Genomic DNA, 22,232 nt, shown 5'->3' on the forward strand with positions numbered 1-22,232 from the left:
GCAGGCCATGAAGGGGCGCATTACGGAGGTGGAGACGAGGGTGTCTAAGGTGGAAGATACCATTGCACCTATGGAGACTAAATTAACTAAGGTGGCGGGCTCCATAAATGCTTGGAAGCAGAAAGCGGATGATTTAGAAAACAGAATGCGCCGGAATAATATCCGTATTGTTGGACTACCTGAGCGCTCGGAAGGTCAGCATCCTGAGCAGTTTCTGGAGGATTGACTTAAGACCTCCCTGGGGGACGAATTCTCAATGTTCGCCGTTGAGAGCTCACAGGGTCCCTACAAGACCCCTGCCTCCGGGGGCCCCACCTCGACCATTCCTGGCACGCCTGCTCAACTGCAAGGACAGAGATACCACATTGCGTCTTGCACACCTGAAAAGTCCTATTAAATTCAACAATGCTGTTTCCATCTTTCCGGATTTCTCCGTGGAGCTGCAGAAGCAACGGGCGCAGTTCTCCGAGGTCAAGAGGTGACTCAGAGACAGGAACATTGTATATTCGATGATATATCCGGCCCGGCTCCGAGTTGTCCATGAGGGTTCCTCCGTATTTTTTACAGATCCGGTGGAGGCGATTGAGTGGCTGTGGTCCCATGGGGGATCCCCTGCGGGGCAGGGTCCTAGTGTGGCGACTGTTACTTCAGATTCTCTCAATTAACGGTCTAATTGGAGCTCTCCCGGCGAGTTCCCAGATACCAGCTATACCGTACGCTGTACTCAGTGATGGTATCCCCTTGATTATCTTTTGATGGGGGCGTAAGACTACGCCTATGTTACTAGGTTCCTGTTTTGCTTTATCTTTTTCAAAAATTTTAGTTTTTATAGTTGTTTAGATGAAGGCCGCAGCCGACGCCAAATTCTGTTATCTGTGTGGGCTCTGCACCTGGTTCGGGCACCATTATGCACCATATTCAGATAGACGGGAATGGGTTCTGAGCTGATTTGTATGACCTGGAATGTAAGAGGCATAAAAACCCCTCGAAAGAAAATTAAGGTGTTCTCACAAATCAGACATTATCGTCCTCACATTGTGGCCCTGGTAGAGATGCACCCGACTAGAGATACAGTTCGGTGGGTACAGAAACCGTGGGTGCAATGGTTTATACATGCTTTTCACACCAGCTACTCAAGGGGAGTTCCTCTGTTAATTCATAAGGATGTTCGGTGGGAGGCCCGGAGAGACCCCGAGGGACGATTTGTGTTCGTGCACGCGCTAATTAACTCTCAGAAATATGTCATTCTTTGTATTTACAATCCCCCTCTGGTCAAAATATCAATTGTTCAGAAGGCACTGAGCTTTGCTTTAAATTACCCAGACGCACATGTCATCTGTAAGGGAGATTTTAATTTGGTCATGAACAACCATCTTAATAAATTGAGACTGGGCGATGGAATACGGGGTGGGGTCCCCCCCCGGGCACATCCCAACTGTCACAATTCATGGCGGGTAGTGGGTGGCTAGATCTATGGAGAATGCGCCATCCAGAGACAAGGGAATACACTTGCCATTCCTCCACCAAACGTTCACTGTCTCGCATAGACTACATTTTTGGGTCCAGTAGTCTGGCGGCATGGGTGGATGATATTAAACATGGAGGCAGGGGGATCTCGGATCATAGTCCAATTATTCACAAGCTTAAATATGGGCCATTGACTAACAGGATAGCATGGAAGCTGAATCCTTTTTGGCTGAAGTTGATAACACCCCCTGATAGAACGATAGATCAGTTACGTTGCTTCGTCTTGTCCCACCCCGAACCCCGAAATATAAATGTATTTTGGGATGCTCTCAAAGCCTATCTATGGGGCTGTCTATCCTCTACGATTTCTCACATTAAGTGGGTGACATCAGAGGAGGATGCCGAGATGGAGCGACGTCTGAAGGACTCGGAGGCAGCTTATATATCGGATCAAACTAACAGTAATAAGGTAGAATGGCTGACCGCTCAAAGGTTATATGCTCAATACACTGACACCAAGACGAAGCGTAAATTATTTTTTGCCCGGCAGTCTTATTTTGAAATGGGGAATCAGGCGAGTAAGTTTCTGGCTTACTTAGTACGACAGCATAATGCAACTAACACAACTCTACAAATCCATGATTCAGGTGGTGCGTTGGTTTCCTCAACTGAGGAGATACTAAAATGCTTTTCTGATTATTATGGTTCATTGTACAATTCTAAGACGGATGTGGATGACCCGGAGTGTCTAAATTATTTGTCAGATATAGGGTTTCCTACGCTAAGTCCTTCCCAACAGGCCTTTATGGATGCAGAGTTTACTCTGGAGGAGGTAGAGGATGCCATAAAAGACATGGCCTCCAGGAAGGCCCCTGGGCCGGATGGGTTCCCTGTGGAGTTATATAGGAAATATCAGGATATACTGGCGCCCCTGTTGTTGACAGTGTTTCGTAGGATTTGGGAGGGGGGATGCATGCCGGAGTCCTTTTATGAGGCCAATATAATAGTTCTTAAAAAGGAGGGGAAGACCCTTTAGATTGTGGATCTTACAGGCCTATATCACTAGTAAATGTGGATTATAAAATTTTGGCCAAAAGAGTAAATTCAGTTATATTAGATCTTGTACACCCTGATCAGACAGGTTTTATGCCGGGTAAGAGCACTTCCATGAATATCAGACGTGTCCAGTCAGTGGTCCAATATAGCTCTCTGGTACCGGATAATGAATGGGCATTGGCATCACTGGATGCGGCCAAGGCCTTTGACTCGCTTGCATGGCCTTTTCTCCGTGCATGTTTGCAGAGGTACGGGTTTGGAGATAGATTCCAAAAATGGGTCAATGTCTTATACATGAAGCCCAAGTCCCGGGTCATCGTAAATAACTCCATATCTCAATCATTCTCACTGCATAGGGGAACTCATCAGGGGTGTCCTCTTTCCCTGGCCCTTTTTGCTCTTGCTATTGAGGCACTGGCAATTCGTATAAGATCCTCCCCTGATATTGCTGGTATAGAAATAGCAGGTCGGAAGGATACCATAGGCCTATATGCTGATGATATGGTGATATTTATGGACAAAGCAGAGGAGACCCTAACAAGAGTGATCACTACCATAAATAAATTTAGTAAATATTCTGGCATATACATAAATTGGGAGAAATCTGCTTTGATGCCTCTTTCCCATGCTCCAATGCCACGACTTGAAACTCTCTCCTTACTGCCCATTGTAACCAGTTTTAAATATTTGGGTGTTTATATCTCTATCGGTAGTAAATTTGATTTACAACTCAATATACAACCATTGCTGGAGACGGTTAAAGGTAAATTCGCGATTTGGGGTAAACTTCCACTGTCTGTAGCCGGACATATTAATTTAATTAACATGATATTACTCCCCAAGCTTAGCTGCTTTCTTCAACATAGTGCGGTAGTGGTGCCCAAATCTTTTTTTGCTAATTAAATTTCCAAACCACATCCTTCATTTGGGGGAAAACCAGGCCTAAACTCAAACTAACCACTCTGCAGAGGCCCAAGAGGGGAGGAGGGGCGGCGTTACCCGATTTCTTTTTATATTATCTAGCTGGACAGGCCGAGGCTATAAGTACATGGATGCCTGGAGGTCACCTCCCGAATTCTGAGAGTTATCTACTTCATGCTGCAGGGACTGGTTGCCCACTGGGTTTTTTGGAAATGAGGAAAATAAATGTCTCAAAACTGTTGCCTCTGCTCCGTCTGGCTCGATCGATATGGAGACAGATTAAGGGGGTGGTTAGATTTGGGGATACTATAGCTGAAATGCCCCTGTGGAATAATGACTACCTCCCAGTGCTACGTGAACATCCATCCGCCGAGTTCTGGGTTCAGTACAGTGTCTCTACGATAGGTGATCTACACGATCATGGTACTTTGGTGTCCTTTGAGCAATTACAGGCTAATCGAGGTGTTCCGCGATCCCAATTCTTCCATTATTTACAACTAAGGTCAGCTTTTCAATCGCATGTGAGAAGTCTAAATATAAGTGATGCCATTTCGTCTCTACCCTTGATAGGGATCCTCAAGTCACAAGGCCCTCAAGGTTTCATCTCCTCTCTATATACATATATGTTGTCAGTGGGGACAGAATGTGCCTTAGATTCCGTTAAGAAGAAATGGGAGGGGCTCATCCCTGATACACAGAGTGAGGAATGGGAGGAAATCCTGGAGTCACCAATTTGGGTGTCTCCTTCTGCCAACAACAGGATGATACAACTGTATATTATTAATCAATCATATTTGACCCCAGTTCGACTCTTTAAGATGGGCCAATACCCGTCATCGGATTGTTTGAGATGTCATTCAATGGATGCAGACTTTATTCATATGATCTGGTGTTGTTCTGTTGTTGTGCAATATTGGAGAGGGGTGACGTCATTATTAACATCCTTGGTACAAACCCCAGTACCCCTTGAGCCACTGGTCTGTCTGTTTGGAGTGTGGGATGAGGAGACATGGGGTCATTATATTGGGATTTTTCTACGGGAGACACTGTTCATGGCACGGAAGATACTAGCACTACGGTGGATGGGTAATTCACCTCCCTCTCTTGGGTCCTGGATCACTCTAGTAAATTCAATTATCCCATATGAACGTACACTGTACCAAAATAGAGGGTGCCCGGGTAAATTCAAAAAGATTTGGGTGAGGTGGAACTCCTCTCGCCTTACTTTGCAGAGCGGAGATATCACACAGTAAACTGCTAATTATATAGAAGTAGGCTGCGGAATAGTTTGTTTTGGTAGCTGTAGGTAGGGTTTAGAAGCCAGGCAGGTTTTACTACTGGTGCATTAACACAATACTACTGTGATTCAATTGATATTATGTTTGCTTTATTTACACACATTATGTCTCACGTCTACATGCTATTTGAACATATATATTTTGTATCAAGCTTAACATCTTGTACTAAATGTGTGTACTGTAAAACTGCTTATGGTTTAATAAACGAATTTAAAAAAAAAAGAATATTCCACTTCTTTGCTTTAATAAACTCCTGGGTTGCTTTGGCTTTATGTTTTGGGTCATTGTCCATCTGTAGTATGAAACGACGACCAATCAGTTTGGCTGCATTTGGCTGGATCTGAGCACACAGTATGGCTCTGAATACCTCAGAATTCATTCGGCTGCTTCTGTCCTGTGTCACATCATCAATAAACACTAGTGACCCAATGCCACTGGCAGCCATGCGTGCCCAAGCCATCGCACTGCCTCCGCCGTGTTTTACAGATGATGTGGTATGCTTTGGATCATGAGCTGTACCACGCCTTCGCCATACTTTTCTCTTTCCATCATTCTGGTAGAGGTTGATCTTGGTTTCATCTGTCCAAAGAATGTTCTTCCAGAACTGTGCTGGATTTTTAGATTTTTTTTTTTTTAGCAAAGTCCAGTCTAGCCTTTTGAGTCTTGATGCTTATGAGTGGCTTGCACCATGCAGTGAACTCTCTGTATTTACTTTCATGCAGTCTTCTCTTTATGGTAGATTTGGATATTGATACGCCTACCTCTTGGAGAGTGTTGTTCACTTGGTTGGCTGTTGTGAATGGGTTTCTCTTCACCATGGAGATTATTCTACGCTCATCCACCACTGTTGTCTTCCGTTGGCGCCCAGGTCTTTTTGCATTGATGAGTTCACCAGTGCTTGCTTTCTTTCTCAGGATGTACCAAACTGTAGATTTTGCCACTCCTAATGTTGTAGCAATTTCTCGGATGGGTTTTTTCTGTTTTTGCAGCTTAAGGATGGCTTGTTTCACCTGCATGGAGAGCTCCTTTGACCGCATGTTTCCTTCACAGCAAAATCTTCCAAATGCAAGCACCACACCTCAAATCAACTCCAGGCCTTTTATCTGCTTAATTGAGAATGACATAATGAAGGGATTGCCCGCACCTGTCCATGAAATAGCCTTGGAGTCAATTGTCCAATTACTTTTGGTCCCTTTAAACTTCGTCAGGCTGCATAATTTTACAACGTTAACAGGCTGCAGAGGTACAATTGTACCTTCATATATACCTCCACTGTGGGAAGACTTTCTCCTTTACTTGGTTTCAGAAACTAAAGTTCATTCAGCTACAAATGTTATGCTGATATCTATTGGCCAGTGTGGTTACTGCTCACTTATGTTGCTGTCAATTAAGTTGATTCAAACTGGGAGTGGCTTCTACTTCTCTTCCTGCCTCCCTCCTCTCAGTAGCCATTTTGCTGTTCATCTCATTGCTGTGAGCACACACATTTCTAGGCTTGTGAAGTCTTCAATTTCTTGGATACGAAAGTAGGAAAGTCTCACAGCATCTAACAGCCAGTTATACCTTCAATTGCCTTATGTGGGGACAGAACAGTCAGAAATTGTCTTTGAGCCTGGACTTGGCTTACATATATTTTGTATGAAACTTATCACTATAGGTATGATTTTTATACGAAAAATTGATAATAATTAGTATCTACATATTGTTTTACGATGTTTTACTTATATTCAGCACAAAATAAAGATGGTGGCTCTGTTACAATTTTCCTATTGGTTGAAAAAACAGTCGAAGATGGAATGAAAATTCTGAAACTGTATACGGTTTACATAATATATAAATGACATTTATAAATAATTATCACTAGAAATACTTTACTTATTTATCTGCACTTTATAATCGAGTTTCATTCTACTTGCCACGTGTTACTGAACTAAATTACGAAGCCAAAATTCATCTACCAAGTCATCATGAGTGATAGTGATGCTGGATCTAGTTTCCGCCATAATCCAAGAAAACGTGTTTGCAGGTTAGTATCATTTTGTGAAAAGCCAATAATGTAGTATTTCGGAAAATTATTTATTTTTCATTTTTTCATATTTACAGATTTACGACTGACGAAATAATGCGAATTCTAGAAGAATCTGATTCTGAGCATGAGGAAGGACCATATGTTGCATCTGATGAAAACTATGTACCACAAGTGGATGTTACTGAAGAAGATTCAGACATTGAACATGAAATGGTCATAGAGCAGGAAAAAGAATACAACTCAGACGAAAGTGTTGAGGATGAGTCTGTGCCTCAAAGTGCAGGCGACATTTGGACTGCTAAGGATAAAAATGGTGTAGTGATCCACTGTCAAATGCACAAACAAAATCTCGTAATGTCCTATGACAAAGAGGTGGCCCTGCAGCAATCAGCAACCTGTATACAGCAAAAGAGATATTCAAGTCAATCATGACTCCCGAGATGTGTGACATCATATTACGAGAAACGAATCGAAAGGCCAAGAGAGTTTGTGATGCTTACAACAACGAACTGGTACAACGTTTTCCTGATTCTTCTGAACGGCCACCACAAAAAAACATTCAAGCAATTTACTGAAACTGAACTCCATGCATTTTTGGGCATACTGATTGCTGCTGGTGTGCACAGAGACAATAAAGAGAATCTGGAGGAAATGTGGAATGTTGATGCTCTGCCTCTTATACGTGCAGCCATGTCTCGTGACCGCTTCAAGATGATACTCAGATTTATCAGATTTGACAACGAAAATACACGTGCAGAACGTGTGCAAACAGATAAAGCTGCACCAATACGGGACATCTGGACAATGCTGAACAGAAATCTGAAGAGAGCCTACAAGCCATATAATTGTATCACCGTCGACGAGCAATTATTTCCATTTAGAGTATATACCAGTATATACCTTCAAAACCAGCTAAATATGGCATAAAGATTTTCTGGGCTTGTGACTCGTCAAACACCTACCTATTACAAGGTCAGCTCTACACTGGGAAACCAACTGATGGTCCTCGACAAGTAAACATTTCTGAACGAACAGTATTGGACCTAGTGAGCTCGTATAAAGGCTCTGGAAGAAATGTCACCACCGATAACTTCTTTACAACCATGGAACTAGCTAAGTTATTGAACTCCTGGAACATGACACTAGTTGGTACAGTGAGAAAAAACAAAAGGTTCCTACCTAGCAACATGCAGCCTGCCAAAGAAAGGCCTGTAAACTCGACAAATTTTGCCTACAATCATGATGCAACAGTCTGTTCATATGTACCAAAGAAGAACAAATCAGTCGTGCTTCTATCATCTATGCACATGACGGGAGAAGATGAAGAGACACTAGCAGCCAAGCCAGAGATAATAAAATACTACAACAAAACAAAAGGCGGAGTTGATGTTATGGATAAAATGTTGGGAGAGTACACTGTGAAACGAACATTACGTTGGCCTCTGGCATTTTTCTACAATATGATTGACGTCACTGGGTTTGCATCCTACATCTACAGAGAACACAATCCAAGCTTCAGGAAAAAGGATCAACGAAGAAAGTTCCTGAAAGATCTCGCAAATCAGCTGTGTATGCCTGCAATTGAAGATCGTAGTACAAACCGAATGATTATGAGAAACCATTTTCTTCCAGGTGCAGTAGAAATGGTGCTTGGACGATACATTCTGGTAGCATCGCAAGCAGCAGCTGGCCCTCAAATACCTCATGGTAGTCGTGGACCCTCCCCTGTTGTTGGTAGTTGCTATATCTGCCGAGACCTGAGGCGAAAACAACGTAAGACTAGAAAGTCTTGCGTGGTTTGTGTGAAACCCATTTGCGATGAACACTCGGTAGCAAAGACAACATGCATTACGTGTGAAGAAAATCAATAAAAAAAGTTTCTTACATTTTGTTTTATAATGTAAATGAACAGTTTTTTTACTTGTTTATAACAATAAAATAGCATTATCATTAAAAATAATATTCTTTTTTCCTTGCATTATCTTCATTCAAAATATATGAGGGTACATTTGTACCTATGCAGCTTGTTATGGATGCAAAAATATCTCGACTCCTTATCTCGGAAGGGGGTGGAGATATTTTATTGAAATTTGGCCAATATATTCTGGGCCAAAACTGCAGAGATGTCACGAAATTTCAGCCCTCTACGGCTTTTCGAAAAAAAGTTATTGCAGTTTTAAAACGGAATAGGTACAATTGTACCTACTCAGCCGGACGAAGGTTAAAAACAGGGTGGCACATGTTAAGGAGCTGAAACTCCTAAACCCTTCATCCAATTTTAATGTGGATACCCTCAAATGAAAGCTGAAAGTCTGAACTTCAACTGCATCTGAATTGTTTTGTTTAAAATTCATTGTGGTAAGGTCTAGAACCAAAATTAGAAAAATGTTGTCTCTGTCCAAATATATATGGACCTAACTGTATGTGTGTATGTCCGGGATTGGCATCTGCACCGTCGCAGCTACAGCCACAAAATTTTGCACAGTCATATGTCTGGTCCCCGAGAGCGTCATAGGCTATGTTGTGAGGCGAAATTTTAACCCCGCGCGTTCCAATTCACCGAACAATTTTGCCTATTCTTATTTCTATGATGTTATCGTCCTTCTGTAAAGCTGGAAATAACACAATTTATTACCGTGCCAACACAGACCACCCTCTGACACAGACTGCAGGGGGAGCCCAGTATCACACAGGATAGGATTAGATACATGGCTCAGCAGTCAGTATCACACAGGAGAGGATTAGATACACGGCTCAGCAGTCAGTATCACACAGGAGAGGATTAGAAACAGCTCAGCAGTCAGTATCACACAGGATAGGAATAGATACACAGCTCAGCAGACAGTATCACACAGGATAGGATTAGATACATAGCTCAGCACACAATATCACACAGAATAGTATTAGATACACGGCTCAGCAGACAGTATCACACAGGATAGGATTAGATACACGGCTCAGCAGTCAGTATCCCACAGGATAGGATTCGATACACAGCTCAGCAGTCATTATCACACAGGATAGGATTAGCTACACGGCTGAGCAGTCAGTAACATGATAGGATTAGGTACACGGCTCAGCAGTCAGTATCACACAGGATAGGGTTAGATACACAGCTCAGCAGACGGTATCACACAGGAGAGGATTAGGTACACAGCACAGCAGACATTATCACACAGGATAAGGTTAGATACACAGCTCAGAAACAGGATGTGCCAAAGGAGAGGACATTTTCATTCCAAGAATTCCACTCTTTCCATCTGATTTGTTTTTTGATTTTAAATTCCTCCAGTTTCCAGTTCAAACAGAATAGGATTAGATACACAGCTCAGCAGTCAGTATCACACAGGATAGGATTAGATACACGTCTGAGCAGTCAGTAACACACATGATAGGATTAGATACACTGCTCAGCAGTCAGTATCACACAGGATAGGATTAGATGCACGGCTGAGCAGTCAGTAATGCATGATAGGATTGGATACACAGCTCAGCAGAAAGTATCACACAGGAGAGGATTAGGTACACAGCTCAGCAGACATTATCACACAGGATAGGGTTACATACACAGCTCAGAAACAGGATGTGCCAATGGAGAGGACATTTTCATTCCAAGAATTCCACTCATTCCATCTGATTTGTTTTTTGATTTTAAACGCCTCCAGTTTCCAGTTCAACTGCTGTCTGCAATGTCCATTAACAATGCTCAGGGACAGTCCTTGAAAGTAGTAGGGATCGATTTGCTTTTCTCATGGTCAACTTTACGTGGTCTGTTCAAGAGTTGGAACTGCCAAAAATCTGTTCATCTTTGCACCAAAAGGAAACACCAAAAATGTTGTATATCAAAAGGCTCTTGAATGAGTTGAAAATAAAATACTTGGGTAATCGTTTAGTTAACTTGTGTTGCAAATCTGTAGTGTTAAATATGATGTGAAATGTTTTTATGTGCAATATAATCATTATAATTTGTTATAACTAACCACAGTTGGTTACTATGCCCAGGCAACGCCGGGCTCTTCAGCTAGTCTAATATATAAAGCTCAATGTGTGTGTGTATGTCCGGGATTGGCATCTGCACCGTCGCAGCTACAGCCACAAAATTTTGCACAGTCGCACGTCTGGACCACGAGAGCGTCATGGGCTATGTTGTGAGGCGAAATTTTAACCCCGCGCTTTCCAATTCACCAAAAAAATTTGCCCCTATCTACATAATGGGGGAAAAAGTAAAAGGAAAAGTGTTGGAGGCAAGTTGACAGCTGCCAGATGTGAACAAGGGGGACTTAAAGAAGGAGAGCGATGGCGCCAACGAGTATATACCATACAGTTGCTAAGATGGGGCCCTGACATGGGATGCTCACCACACGGGGATATGAACACACACAAAATGTGCTACACACTACCATGTGCTTCAACACATATACCCCCTCAGCACACATTTCACCACACATACACCAACCTCACCACATAAAAGTCGAAACACAAAAGTCGCCACTCAAAACTCGTCACGCTGTCCCAGAGCTGTTTAAAAGATGAAAAATTAGCTGTGATTGGTTCCTATCAGCAACAGTTTTCTTTGTAGACAGTTGTAGTAACTGAGGCCTATTATTCTTATCATTCCTATGGTGTTATCATCCTTCTGTAAAGCTGGAAATAACACAATTTATTACCATACCAACACAGACCACCCTCTGACACAGACTGCAGGGGGAGCCCAGTATCACAGGATAAGATTAGATACAAGGCTCAGCAGACGGTGTCACACAGGATAGGATTAGATACACTGATGAGCAGTCAGTAACGCACGATAGGATTAGATACACAGCTCAGCTGAAAAGTATCACACAGGAGAGGAATAGGTACACAGCTCAGCAGACATCACACAGGATAGGGTTAGATACACAGCTCAGAAACAAGATGTGCCAAAGGAGAGGACATTTTCATTCCAAGAATTCCACTCATTCCATCTGATTTGTGTTTTGATTTTAAACACCTCCAGTTTCCAGTTCAACTGCTATTTGCAATGTCCATTAACAATGCTCAGGGACAGTCCTTGAAAGTAGTAGGGATCGATTTGCAATCTCCATGCTTTTCTCATGGTCAACTTTACGTGGTCTGTTCAAGAGTTGGAACTGCCAAAAATCTGTTCATCTTTGCACTGAAAGGAAAAACCAAAAATGTTTATCAAAAGGCTCTTGAATGAGTTGAAAATAAAATACTATCAATACTTGGGTAATCGTTTAGTTAATTTGTGTTGCAAATCTGTAGGGTTGAGTATATGATGTGAAATGTTTTTATCTGCAATATAATCATTATAATTTGTTATAACTAACCACAGTTGGTTACTATGCCCAGGCAACGCTGGGCTCTTCAGCTAGTACATTATATAATTGATACTGCAACTGCTGTGTATAGTCGCAGCATCACTTATATAATGTATGTACAGCCATAACAACTATACAACACTAAGCGTAACAGTAACATTACTCCTGATGAACCTGTCACAGGACAGCGATACGCGTGGAGTTCTCCCCACACCCCTGATTCTTGGGCTCCTTTTGCTCACTATGGTATTTTCCTATGACCTAGAGCTCTTCTGGAGCACAAGAGGTATTATTGACTACAAGGCTCTTTGCATCTATTGTTATGCATGCAAGTGCAGCATTATTTGATTTGCTCCTATTATTCAGTCTTCTTTGGTGTTTTTCCTTCCATTCATATATATACAGCACATTTTACCCGACCTACTGTATGTGTGATCTCTATACCATGCATTATTATTTCCATTCTACATGGGTGTGAATATATGCATTTACCAATCAAAAGTCTTACAAATATTGTTTTTTCATTGCTTACTACATTTGTGGCCATTTAGGCATTTGATATAGTACCAGGGGTGTTGGATATTGATTGTGTTGTATTTACATGTTTTTTACAGGTTTGTGTATCCATAGTTATGAAATAAAGTGGTCACACCTATTTTTGCATTGGTCTTTTTCTCCCTTTTTAGGGTATGTTCACACTGGGCATTTTTGCTGCTTTTTATGCTAATTTTCAGCTGCTTTTTACAGTACCAGCAAAGCCTATGAGATTTCAGAAATCTCATGCACACACATTGTTTTTTGTGTCATCAGGATTTTGTGCTTTGCTGCTTTTTTGGACATAGAGCATCTCACTTCTTTCAGCGTTTTTGCAGCGTTTTTCACCCATTGGCTTGGGTGTTGAAAAGCGCTGCAAAAACGCAAGTGTTATTTGCAGCATTTTTTGAAAAAAATTCATGGACATTAGCATGGACAAATGCACCAAAACTGCACCTAAACCTACGTTTTTGCCACAGCTTCTTTCCTGCCAACAAATCAGGTTTTTCTGCTTGTCACTACAAGAGCCGCTGCAGGTGCCGTGTACGCATCATCACAAGGGACACCGTGCACGTGCCATCACAAGGGCCGCCACCGTGCGTGCTTTCACGCATCATGGTAAAGGCCGCCGCAGGGCCTTGTCAGCACGTGCACGCGAGACACCGCATGCAGACGGGCTTCTTCAAAAGTTTTAAAGGGCCAGAGGCCACTTTTCAATTCACGTGATGCTGCATACAGTGTAATGGCCCCATGTGAAGCTGCATACACTATAATTGCCCCATAAAAAAAAAAGAAAAACTACTCACCTCTGTTCCAACGCTGATCTAGTCTCTTCATATATCAGTACTACCTGTGGGCACATGCGCCATCTCGGCAATAGTGCCGCCGCCACTCTCAGCCCACATGCCATCCTCGGCCCGCGCGAGATCCCCATCCTCAGCATATGCGCAGACTGATGGGAGAATTAGGAACAGAGGAGAGTGGCCGCGGCGCCGGCGCTAGTGATGACGAGGGAGATTACAAGTGGGCTGAGGACAGTGGTGGCGGTGCTAGTTTTGAGATGGCGCACATGCCCACAGGGAGAGCTCTGCGTGCCCCCCCCTGGCACGCATGCCACAGGCTCGCCATCATTGCCCTACACCTACAATTAGGGTGTGCCACAATAGTTGTAATCAGTGTTACCAGGTTAAGGGCCCACTCGGACGTTTCACACCCCTCCCTGAACCAAAACCCTAGCTACGCCTCAGATTGCTATAAGAATCTTCTCTGATTATTGCGGGGTTTTTATGTATTTTTCAGGCTTGACAAATTATAGATATTTTGTCAATGTATAAATTATTCAAATAGTTTGTCTAATGATAGCTATGGCAGTGTCGGAGGAAGCACTTAAAGGGAGCCTTTCATTTCCGATAATGCTTTATCACAAATATAGGGTTAATCTGCAGGTTAATAGCAATATGAAAGTTGTCACGCCGGCGCCGCCTGTCAGGTCTGTATCAGTGCCGCTTGTCCGGTCGGGGCCGGCGTCGCCTGTCATGCTGGGTCCCGCTCTGCCTGCTCCTGCTCCCTGGGTCTCCCCCTGGCTCACCACTCCAGCCGCCGCGCGGCACCCCCGGTCTCTCATCCTGCAGCTCTGCACCAGGCTTCCTCCTCTGCTCCTGTCTCGGGCATGAGCCTTAGGCCATGGGCTCGCGCTCTTCCCCTCACTTAACCCCTGCTGCACCAGCCCTGTGGAGCAATTACCAATCAAGCTCCAGCACAGGGTATATCAGGCGGCTCCTCCCTCATGTAGGCACCTGATTATCGTGTGCCTTCCGTACGGTACTCTGGCCCCGTCTGGTCGCTCCTGACTCCGGTCGCTCCTGACTCCGGTCGCTCCTGACTCCAGTCGCTCCTGACTCCAGTCGCTCCTGACCCTCTGCCTAGGTTGTCTCATCGGTATTCGACTCCTTCGGGCCTGCTCCTAACGGTCCCTGTATAGGGGTCGGCACCACCTGGCCAGCTTGCCCCAGGGATCCCGGTACCGTGACCCAGAGGGTCCACTCTTGCTACTCCTGACAGTATAATCAGGCCATGGACCCCACTGGTGCCTCGGCAGCCACCTAAAAAGAACTATTTTTGCAGGAGAACCAAACCTGGATTATGGCTTTTATGAAGTCCATGGACACTCGGTTATCAGCCATTCAAACCTCCGATCCAGGGAGCGCCCCTCTGCTGGCGGGACTCCAACAGGAGCTCGCACAGCAGCGTGATGCCCAGTCCCATATTCTAAATTACATGGTGTCTGTTGATGACCGTTTGCAGTCCCTGCAGTCATCCGCAGTGGCCTCTGCCCCGCCCCGCGACCCTGCACCTCACCCACCGCCACATTTGGGGAAGCCTCCTAGGTATAGCAGGGATCCCAAATTGTGCGGGGGGTTTCTTAACCAGTGCCGCCTACATTTCGAGCTGCTGCCCAGCAATACCAGTCTGATAGGGCCAAGGTGGCATTTATCATGTCCCATCTCGAGGGGGAGGCCTTGGCTTGGGTGAACCCCCCTGTGGGAGTGTGATGATCCGGTGGTATCCAGTCTACAAGACTTCCTGGATACTTTCCGCCGGGTCTTGGACGAGTCCGGGCGTCTGGCCTCCACCACGGAGTCCCTTTTCAATCTCCGACAGAACTCTTACCGTGGGACAGTACGCTATTCACTTCCGGACACTGGCCTCAGAGCTGGGGTGGAATAATGAGGCGTTGGTAGGGGCCTTTTGGAGGGGGTTTTCGGGGAAAGTCAAGGACGAGCTTGCTGGTCGGGACACCCCCACCTCTTTAGAGGACCTTATATCCCTGGCTACTCGTATTGACTTGCGGTTCCAGGAACGCTCACGCGAGACAGGGAGAGAGGCCCATCTAGGTTCAACCCAGCCCCCATTCATCCAAGCCTGCCAGTAGTTCTGCCCCAGAGCCCATGCAGGTGGATCGCGTTAAGCTATCGGAGCTGCGGCGCAGGGAAAGATTAGAGCAAGGATTATGCCTCTATTGTGGTGGAGCCAACCACTTTCTGCGTTTCTGTCCGGAGAGGCCGGGAAACTCCGCCTAGGCCAGGTAAGAGAGGCCTCCCTAGGTGACTCTGCTTCCTCTCTACCCCTTACTATCTCAGCTTTAATTCTCCTAGGCCGGGAGCGTAGATCTGTGGAGGCGTAAGTGGACTCTGGTGCGGCGGGCCACTTCATTCGGATGGAAGAAGTGGACAAGTTTCGGAGTCCTGTCGTCACCCTTGAAGAGCCGCGTGTGATCACCTCAGTGGATGGCAAGCCGTTACCTGTCCCCGTCACAACGGTCACCCTCGACCTGGAAATGCAGATCGGAGCTCTACACCGGGAGAGAATTGCTTTTTATGTTTTGCCTAAATTGTCTCACGCTCTGCTCCTTGGCCTGCCCTGGCTCAGGTCGCATGAGCCAGTCCTTGCTTGGCGCTCCGGGGAAGTCCTTTGCTGGGGTCACTCTTGCCAAGAACGTTATCTGCTGCCTTTTACCCGTACCAGTCTGCACCAAGTGCCCACGGACCTTCCGGGGCTTCCCGTGGCCTACCATTCATTTGTAGATGTCTTCAACAAGAAGGAAACTGAGACCCTTCCTCCGCATCGGGCCTACGATTGCCCAATCGAGCTAGTTCCTGGAGCTACTCCTCCCAGGGGAAGAATATACCCGTTGTCGCCTGCAGAAACCTCAGCCATGACGGCGTACATCCAGGAGAACTTGGCCAGGGGCTTTATCCGGAAGTCGTCTTCTCCAGCAGGGGCCGGGTTTTTCTTTGTTCATAAGAAGGATGGATCCCTTCGACCTTGCATTGACTACCGAGGCTTAAATAACATCATAACATCACGGTCGTCCTCTACCACTTATCCCCAAACTGTTTGACCGCCTGCATGGTGCCCGGATCTTTACCAAGCTGGATCTACGGGGGGGCCTACAATTTGGTCTGAATATGTGCCGGAGATGAGTGGAAGACAGCCTTCAACACGCGGGATGGCCATTATGAATATTTGGCCATGCCCTTTGGGCTTTGTAATGCCCCAGCGGTCTTCCAAGAATTTGTTAACGACGTCTTCCGAGATCTTCTGTACTCGTGCCTTGTGGTGTATTTAGATGACATCCTCATCTTTTCACCAGACCTGTCCTCTCACAGGAGGAGTGTTCGCCTGGTCTTGCAATGCCTGCGGGAGAATCAACTTTATGCCAAGCTACAGAAATGCCTGTTTGAGCAGACCTACCTACCCTTCTTGGGGTATATCATCACGGACTCGGGGTTGCGAGTGGACCCAGAGAAATTGTCCATGGTGCTCAAATGGCCGTGACCTGTCAGAGTGAAAGCCATTCAACGGTTCTTGGGCTTCACAAATTACTATAGGTAATTCGTCCCGCACTTCTCTGCTTTAACCAAGCCTATTGTTGCCCTTACCCGGAATGGAGCAAGACCTAACATCTGGCCCTCGGACGCTGAAGACGCATTCCTCGCCCTGAAGCGGGCCTTTGCCACGGCTCCGGTTTTGCATCGGCCAGAGGTCGGCAAGCCCTTTGTCTTGGAGGTAGAGGCATTTTCTACTGGGGCTGGGGCGATTTTTTCCCAAAAGAAGTCTACTGGGCGCTTGGCTCAGTGCGGGTTCTTCTCCAAGTCATTTTCACCCACAGAATGTAACTACATGATTGGGGATCGAGAGTTCCTGGCCATAAAGATGGTGCTGGAGGAGTGGTGTTATCTCCTGGAGGGGGCAGTCCATCCCTTCACCATATTCACTGACCACAAAAACTTGGCCTACCTCCAGTTGGCTCAAAGACTCAACTCCAGACAAGCCAGGTGGTCAATGTTTTTCTCTCGCTTCGACTTCGAGCTCCACTTCCGACCTAGTGACAAAAATACCAAAGCAGATGCTCTCTCCCGGTCCCTGCAGTCACCCGAAGTGGAGGAGGCTCCGTCGCATGTTATCGATCCTGCCCGGTTTATCATGGTAGCTCCTGTGAGTCTTTATTCCGTGCCACCTGGCAAGACCCTCGCCCCGCAAGGCAAAAGGGTAGAAGTACTATGCTGGGGCCATTCCTCCAAGATCGCTGGACATGTGGGCATCAAGAAGACCCTTGTGCTGGTTTCCCATTATTACTGGTGGCCTTCTCTCCACCAAGATGTGTTAGACTTCGTGGCCTCCTGCTCAATTTGCGCCAGGAACAAGGTACCTAGAAGCTTGTCCTCCAGTCGTTGCCTGTTCCCGAAGCTCCTTGGCAACACATCGCCATGGATTTTGTTACTGACTTACCCCGCTCTTCTGGATGTACGACTGTTCTGGTAGTAGTCAATCAGTTTTCCAAAATAGCCCATTTTGTCCCGTTACCCGGCTTGCCCACAGCCTCCGAATTGGCTAAAATCTTCATTACTCAGATTTTCAGATTACACGGGCTTCCTCAGTGAATTGTGTCTGACCGTGGGGTACAGTTTACCTCCCGCTTCTGGAGAGCACTCTGTAAACTCTTGGGCATATCTCTGGATTTCTCTTCCACTTATCATCCACAGACCAACGGGCAAGTCGAACAGGTCAGCCAAGTCTTGACCTCCTACCTGCGTAACTTCTCTAACGCCCATCATGACAATTGGGTCAATCTTCTTCCATGGGCAGAGTTCGCCCATAACAATCATTCCAATGAATCCACCACCAAGTCTCCGTTTATTGTGGTCTCCAGTCAGAACCCAGGTGTATCTCTTCCAGTATCTTCATCCTCGGGTGTACCCGCCGCCGATGTCCTCGCCCAAGAGTTTTCCCAGGTCTGGAGGAAGACCAAGGAGGCTCTTATACAAGCCGCGGCCCAGATGAAAAAACATGCTGACAAGAGGCGAAGGGATCTCCCACCATACCATCCAGGAGACAAGGCCTGGCTGTCGACCAAGCACATCCGCTTGAAAATCCCTTTTTATAAGTTGGGGCCCCCCCGGTACATTGGTCCCTTTGAGATTCTTGGACGCATTAACAATACGGCCTATAGATTGAGGCTGCCTTCTTCACTCCGGGTCCATAACGCCTTCCATGTCTCGCTCCTGAAACCGGTCATCCTCAATCAGTTCTGCCCTGCACCTCCTGTTGTTCCTCAGCCAGTAGGGGCCGATGACGTCTTTGAAGTGAGAGATATTTTGGTCATGAAAAAGGTTAGGGGAAAGACCTTTTTCCTCATCGATTGGAGAGTGTGACGGACTCAGCTCCTGCTGAGACGATTTTTTGAGTGGACCCTCTGGGTCGTGGCATCCACCCACCGAGGGCGAGCTGACCTTGTGAGAAACCACCCCTATACAGGGAGTGTCAGGGGCAAGACCAAGGGGGTGAGCCACCACGACTGCTGGGACCAGACGGCCGGCTCAGGGGGACACTATGTGCGAGTGTCTGATGACAAGGACGAGCAGGAAGCAAGACAAGACGTAAGTTCAAGGTATCTTCATTAAGACAACTTCAGGATAACATTCAGTGCAAATGTGAGAACGAGCAAACACAGCAAGGTGCGTGCGTAGGCACGCCAAGGTCCATAGCATGGTATGTGCCAGGTGGCACGCCTGGGTACAGGCAAAGGCACAATGGCATCGGACTCCGGACAGCTGGCAACGATCGACATGATCAGGGCATCAGGCTGCGGACATCAGCGCCAGACATCAGGCCACAGTCATCAGGCTTACGATCTCTGGCAGCGATCGGCAGGTTTCGGGCATACGGCAGGCAAACCAGGGTTCAGGCAAGGAGGCACGACAGATCTCCAGACATGGTGCGTGTTAGGGAACACGCCGAGGTCCAAGGCAGGATTCCATTCAGGGTGTGTGTTAGGGGCACACCAGGGTCCAGGACAAGGTGCAAGGCAGGGTGCATGCGTAGGGGACACGCCAGGGTTCAAAGCAAGGTGCAAGGCAAGGTGCGCGTGTAGGGGACACGCCAGGGTTCAAAGCAAGGTGCAAGGCAAGGTGCGTGTGCAGGGGACACGCCCGGGTTCGGAGTTCAACAAACAAGACTGCGTGTGTAGAGACACGTCAAGGTACAAGGCAGAGTCCTGCGCGTGCCGAGGGACACGCCAGGGTCAGGTTAAACATACAAGAAATGGTCCTGCGCGTGCAGAGGGGCACGCCAGGGTTCGAGGCAGGGTGCATGCTAGGAGCCACGCCAGGGTTTGAGGCAGGGTGCGTGCTAGGAGCAACGCCAGGGTTCGAGGCAGGATCCATGCTAGGAGCCATGCCAGGGTTCGAGGCAGGAGACATGCCTCACTGGCCAGTGCGCACGGCTGAGACACAAACACGCGGCACGACTAAGGGACAGGAGGTGGGCAAGGGGCAATGTGTCACGTATGCCTGTCCTGTGTGACACGACCAACAGGTTGGTACTGAAACAACAAGACGACACGTGACACTGTCCTGTGTGACAACAAGACGAGGGGAAGGGAAAACCAGACAGGGAAAGGAGAGGACAAAGCAAGGAGCGGAACCTAGGCAGAAGCACAGAGCGGGGTCAGAGCAAGAACAGAGCTAGCAGCGGAGCGTAGGCCGAAGCCCAGAGCTGGGCCAAGGCAGAGCCTTGGGACTAGCCGGGAAATGAGACATAGAACTAGCAGCGGAGCGTAGGCCGAAGCTCAGAGCCGGGCCAAGGCAGAGCCTTGGGACTAGTCAGGGAGTGTGCTAGAGAGCACCAGAGGACAGAGTCTAGCAGTGGCGCATAGGCCGAAGCTCAGAGCCGGGCCAAGGCAGAGCCTTGGGACTAGACATAGAAATGTGCAAGAGAGCATAATAGGACAGAGTATGGAAAACCAGGCTGAGACAAGAAACATGAGAAGTACTACAAGGCTCAGAATAGCAAACACCAGACATGGCGAAACAGGCAAGGCAGAGCAAGGACACAACATGGCAAAAACAGGCTAAGGCAGAGAACAGCGGAAGTACTGCAAGGCAAGGACAAACATGGCACGAGAGACAACACAAGATATGGCACGAGACAAGAGGCAGAGTACAAGCATAGAGCGTGTGCAGAGACGCACGACAGGGCAGAGTGCAGGGGCACAGAATACAGGGAGCGACCAAGCAGACCAAACAGCCATGCAGGGAAGCAACACAATAATCAGGCCCTGACCATAGGGAGGGGCGGTCTGATATAGCACCATAGCACCAGTACTATGGACCAGGGAGGGACCTTGCGTTCAGATCCTCCAGGATCACAGAGAGCATTGCTAGAACAGCCTGGGTAGAACCATAGAGATCGTCACATGATCGGGGAGTTCCAGGAATACAGCGGATTGCAGAACCAGAGCAGGGCTGACACATAGGAAAGGTCACATGATCAGGGGTTTCCCGGACTACAGCGGATTGCAGAATCAGAGCAGGACTGGAACATAGGAAAGGTCACATGGTCAGGGGTTTCCAGGAATACAACGGATTGCAGAGTCAGACAGAGACGGATGATTACCCAGCAACAGCGTGCAGCCATGAGGTAAGGCACGCGTGCACACTGTTCCAGCCATCTTGCGGCATGGCGGACATGACAGTACCCCCCTCCTTAAGCCCCCTCTTACCGGGGCTGGAAAGAAAAAAAGAAATTCTTTGGCAGAAACCAGAGTTTAGTACAAGCCACTCCAAACAACGTTGATCCAACATCTGAAACGAACACCTGCACCGGTCAAGATACAGGAGCCGCGGACGAGACACGGAGATCCAATGGGGAGGACTGTAGGTAGACAAGAAAGTCTTCTTACTCTGGCTGCCATAATTTCCAAGCGAGTTCAGAGGCCAAGGGTCGGGTCTGATTCACATAAGAGTGGCCGGGGTACCGCCATTTCCCAAGCGAGTTCAGAGGACATAGGCCGGGTCTGATTCACATCAGAAGAGTGGCCGGGGTACTGCCATTTTCCAAGCGAGTTCAGAGGACAGAGACCAGGTCAGATTCTTCATCAGAAAGGTAGCCGAGGTACCAGCGGAGTCCAAGGCCTGATTAACTGTGACGGACTCAGCTCCTGCTGAGCCGATTTTTTGAGTGGACCCTCTGGGTCGTGGCACCCACCCGAGGGCGAGCTGACCTTGTGAGAAACCACCCCTATACAGGCAGTGTCAGGGGCAAGACCAAGGGGGTGAGCCACCACGACTGCTGGGACCAGATGGCCGGCTCAGGGGGACACTATGTGCGAGTGTCTGACGACAAGGACGAGCAGGAAGCAAGACAAGACGCAAGTTCAAGGTATCTTCATTAAGACTTCAGGATAACATTCAGTGCAAACGTGAGAACGAGCAAACACGGCAAGGTGCGTGCGTGGGCACGCCAAGGTCCATAGCATGGTACGTGCCAGGTGGCACGCCTGGGTACAGGCAAAGGCACAATGGCATCGGACTCCGGACAGCTGGCAATGATTGACATGATCAGGGCATCAGGCTGCGGACATCAGCTCCGGACATCAGGCCGCAGTCATCAGGCTTACGATCTCTGGCAGCGATCGGCAGGTTCCGGACATGACGAAACAGGCAAGGCAGAGCAAGGACACAACATGGCGAAAACAGGCTAAGGCAGAGAACAGCGGAAGTACTACAAGGCAAAGCAAGGCAAGGACAAACATGGCACGAGAAA

The sequence above is a fragment of the Dendrobates tinctorius genome, unplaced genomic scaffold (genome assembly GCF_039654945.1).
Source record: "Dendrobates tinctorius isolate UK_male_01 unplaced genomic scaffold, ASM3965494v1 ptg000062l, whole genome shotgun sequence".
NCBI classification, from domain to species: Eukaryota; Metazoa; Chordata; class Amphibia; order Anura; family Dendrobatidae; genus Dendrobates; species Dendrobates tinctorius.